At 44.1% G+C, this 4,758-nt stretch overlaps 1 protein-coding gene across 1 annotated transcript in view; it reads right to left on the bottom strand.

The window, feature by feature from the left end:
• Window positions 1-3,271, bottom strand: part of LOC143026658 (visual pigment-like receptor peropsin) — an 88,696-nt gene extending 85,425 nt beyond the window's left edge. Inside the window, exon 1 of the mRNA XM_076187419.1 lies at window positions 3,136-3,271. The gene's annotated coding sequence lies outside the window, so the exon portion shown is untranslated. The remainder of the gene's footprint in view (window positions 1-3,135) is intronic.
• Between the last annotated feature and the right edge of the window lie 1,487 nt (window positions 3,272-4,758).

Genomic DNA, 4,758 nt, shown 5'->3' with positions numbered 1-4,758 from the left:
TTACACATTCCTTCATTTGAATATTCAAGTTGACCGTCAGTAGATAATAGTGGACCAATGTGATTCCTAACAATCTTTTTATCTCTAATGTAACTATAGAATTCTTTGGGATTCTCTTTGGATTTCTCAGCGATGTTCATTTCGTATTGTCGTTTTCTTTTTCTTATTGTCTTTTTTAAATCTCTCTGTATTGATACATAACTTTCATAGTCATTAGATGCACCCGAACACTTATATTTCTTATAAGCCTGTCTCTTTTTAGCTATACTTTTTTCAGTTTCTTTGTCGAGCCACTTTGGGCGAGCCTGATTTGGAGGACGTCTGTCCAAGGAATGTAAGTTTCATCTTAGTGAGCGTATTTTGAAATATTTCCCACATCTGATCTACAGGTCTTTTGTTTAATTTTGCCTCCCAATCTGTAAGCTGAAGCTCCTGACGTAGTCCTATGAACTGAGCTTTACTGAAATCGGGTATTTTAGAAACACAAGTATCTATTCTAAAATTGTTTAGGAGTTTGAATCTAAGTTGTGATCGCTATTTGCAACAGATTCACCGACTTCTACATCAGTTACCATGCTTTCGCGGCTAGTGATCAATAGATCGAGTAAGTTTCCATATTGTGGGCTCTTCTTTTACATGCTGAATTAAGTAATTGTCACCAAGAAAATCAATCAAGCGACTACCTATATGGTGCGTTTTACAGGAAATCGTATTAATTACCATTGTTGAGTGTATGTGATCGTTTGTGTTTATACAGATGTGTGCACGCAAACGTTTCTGCGTAGATGTAAACGCATGTATGTACGTGTTTGCGGACATGTCGTGGGGCTAAGCTACACGGGAATATACTCGTATATTCTTATTAAGTGCATTTTTCTGTATGAGGGGACGGAGAGGGGGGGTCGCCGATTTAATGAAACGGCCTTGCCGTGGATGTGTTGTGTCTTGTGACACTATTTCTGACCTAGGGCAGTGGGCGAGATGCATGGATGACCCGTCATCCAAGAGGTGCCAAGATAACAGGGAGGGAAGAGGGTGGAGGGGAGTGGAGTGCGATGGGGATGGAATGGGTGGGAGTGGTTTAAATTACTTTTCTTTTGGGGGGGGGGCTACCTCCCTGTATTTTTAACATAACAATAAATCTCTTTCCCTCTATCTCTATATCCCTTTTTTGAGAGGGGAGTTGAGTCTATGTGATTTGAAATGTATATAAATTTTGTTTGAGTCACAATCCCTTGTTCTGCACAGGGATATTACGCGGCCTTCCTTGTTTGTGAATTGTTGACCTGTTGCACGTCGCCCATCTCTCCCTTCTTCCATTGTTGTTCTCTGATGTTTCACCGGTCTCCTTAAGTGTATTAGCCCCCGCAGACTCAATGCCCATCTTCTGATGGTCCCCTGGGCGCCCGCCTTAACATTTCCCTCATGTGGTGCAGATTACAAAATACTGCAACACAGTCTTGGTTAATCACAAAGCACTACATTAAGATATTTTACCATAACCATGTCAGTGGAGGTACATACATGCATACCTACCTACTTACCTACGAGTGGTCTTTTTCTCCTTATAAGAGGGCGGCTGAATCACAACTACCAGATACCTATTCCACATCCATCCAGACCCTATTCATCGCCCCTCCAACCTTAGCCCCTCGTGGATGAAGGTTCAGCGAGTTGAGCTCCCACACATCAGGGCTCGACAGCCGGTGTTGGTTTAACTCCTCCGCTTCCTTTACATGGCCTCATTATAACCAGTCTCTCCGAGCAAATACCCATGGAGCCATCCTTGTCATTCCAAATAGCTTTTGGCGGGATTGGTCAGTGTGTCCCTTTGTTTCCTCGACCTCGACCGACTCTTGTTGATGGGATCAGCATGCCGTATTATCTTATGGCACATGGAGAGGGCGTTCACAAATCATGTTGATAACAAGCCCTCACGCAACTTTTCTTTTGCTTTCGTCTCCAGCCACCTATTTTTCATTACGCTTTTCATTCCCCCTTTTGTTTTACAATTCTCTTCCACCATTCCACCATTCACTGTCATATGACTTACCCTTCAATCTCACCTCACTCTCCAATCTCACTTCTGTGTATATCTCGTTACCTTGCTATTTCCCACACTTGTTGTCATCTTTCTCCTTCCACACACCCTTTCAAACTCCGCTACAAACTGCCTCACTGTCATCTGCAAACAAACTAGTGTACCTCCCATTTCCCTCTAGTCTCATTCACCAACTCCAAACTTCTGAACAGATCTCGCTTTTACTTCCCCATCCATACACACATTCAACAACTCTCCCTCCGTTGTTTGTGTAAGTTTAGAAGATATCTGCGCTCGGTTTGGCAACAACTGTTATTTATCTTTTGAACCCCTCAATCAAATGCTCCAAGCTGCTGGCACCAAGTTGTGAATTTGCATTGAACATTCTTCGCCCGAGTACAAATGGCAATAACTGAACAATATTAACAAGCACCCCAGTCATCCCCCTACCCTTTTCGTAAAAGATAGTTCGATTTTTGTTCTCTTTTTGAGCATTTCATGTAGGTTTAGATTCAAACGACCTACAGGACAAAGTACATGTGAGGTTCTGTATATACAGTACACTAAATATACGAGTATTAACATTCATTCTAAATAGTTCTGTGAAGGAACATGCATTAGTTTTCCAAACCCCGTGATTTATAATTCAATGAAAGGTGTAGCGTTCTGACCAGCAGCTAAAGGTTCTTTTCATTACATACTTAAAGTGTTTTTGTCGTACAGTAAAAACCACTAATGAAACATAGAATCTACGGCCAGGTTCTCTGCTTTACCTGGGCATACCTCCTCAACTTCCACATTATTTTTCTAAACATGAAAGAACGGGGTGAACCAAGAGAACAAGTGTCTCCCTGCGCCGGAGACATCCCGCCGCATTACTCCCCTCTCACCTCGCCACGAGTCTTCCGTCGAACCCTCCCACGCGACCAACCAGTGCGACCCGCTCACGCACCACTAGATGAACACGTAAGCGTAACTCAGCTCTTGAACAGGTACAACACAATATCCAATTTGCATCCCTATGAGCCCGTAGCCATCAGGACAACTGATGCTTGAGCAGTAGTATTATCGACGAAACTGTCGTTTCTTCTTACTCTCTCCTGTAGCCGACTCTGACCACGGGAACAGGACAATCCCTCGACACGAAGGGTAGCGGCAGCAGCAGTGACGAGGCGGCTTCGGAGCGAGAGGGGCCGAGACGTATACCCTACAGCGACCAGAACCACACTGGGACACTTTCGCAAGCGAGCTCATCTCAATGACAAGAGAAGAGGACGAAAAGAGGGAAGGTGGAGGAAGAGGAGGAGGGAAAATAGAGAGGCAAGGTGATCGGAGTGAACCTAATCTCAACTTGCGGTTGTATCTGACATCAAGCCATTATGCATTTTGCGTGTGTGCGCGTGTATGTGTATGTGAGTGCGTATGTGTATTTACATAATTGTATACGTGTATGGGTCCTTATGTGCATCCGTGAGCGTGTGTCCGTGTGTGTGCCTCTGTACGTGTGTGTGTATGTCTGTGCGTGTGTGCGTATGTATGAGTGGTTAAGCGTTAGGTGTATGTGTGTGCGCGTGTATGAGCAAATGTGTGCTCGTGTTCGTATATGTGTGTGTGCGTGCGTGCGTGTGCGTGCATATGAATGTGTATGCACACGCATGCTCTTGTATATGCGTGCATGAGCGATTGTATGTGTGTGTGTCTGCGTGCGTTTGTGAATGTGTACGTATGTATATGTATACACGCGTGTATTTACCAAGTTGTATTATACGGGAAGGGAGCTATGCTCGTAGCGGCCCGTCTTCGTATCTTTCAGCATCAAGTTTTTTCTTAAAATCTTGAATAGTGTTTGCACACTTGTGCATGTGTATTTACCTAGTTGTATTTACTTAGTTGTATTCTACGGGCCTGGAGCTATGCTCGTTATGACCCGTTATTGTATCTCTCTACATCTAGTGTGTGTGTGTGTGTGTGTGTGTGTGTGTGTGTGTATGTGTGTGTGTGTGTGTGTGTATTCACGTCGGATCTGCTGCAGCCTCTTTTCGAGACAGCCAGACACCACCCTACGGCAGTGAGCTCAGAGCTCATTATTAGCAGATCTCTGGGTAGGTCTGAGACCACTCACACTCCACACACCGGGAATGCAAGGTCACAACTCCTTGACTAACGTCCCGTACCTACTCGCTGCTAGGTGAACAGGGGCTACACGTGAAAGGAGACAAACCCAACTTGTCTCCGCCCGGCCGGGGAATCGAACCCCGGTTATCCGGCTTGTGAGGCCAGTGCCTTACCAATCCGCCACCGGGCCGTGTGTGTGTGTGTGTGTGTGTGTGTGTGTGTGTGTGTGTGTGTGTGTGTGTGTGTGTGTGTGTGTGTGTGTGTGTGTGTGTGTGTGTGTGTGTGTGTGTGTGTGTGTGTGTGTGTGTGTGTGTGTGAGAGAGAGAGAGAGAGAGAGAGAGAGAGAGAGAGAGTGAGTGTGTGTGTGTGTGTAGATATTAAAAAAGATTACAAAGGAGGGGTATGCCGACAGGAGACCTTTTGTCCACAACTGGGTCAGATGCGGGGAAGAAATAATAAATAAATAAATAAGTAAATAGTTAGATAAAATTAATAGATAATGATAAGAAACAAACAGAAAAATAACTGATTTCTAGTAAGTAATAGATGAATAGATAAGAGAAAAAACAGAAAATAAGGAATAGATAAATTATAATAAATAA

The sequence above is a fragment of the Oratosquilla oratoria genome, chromosome 6 (assembly GCF_046742065.1).
Source record: "Oratosquilla oratoria isolate Oo_2021 chromosome 6, ASM4674206v1, whole genome shotgun sequence".
Classification (NCBI taxonomy): domain Eukaryota; kingdom Metazoa; phylum Arthropoda; class Malacostraca; order Stomatopoda; family Squillidae; genus Oratosquilla; species Oratosquilla oratoria.
This window is presented reverse-complemented; position numbering and strand designations above follow the sequence as displayed.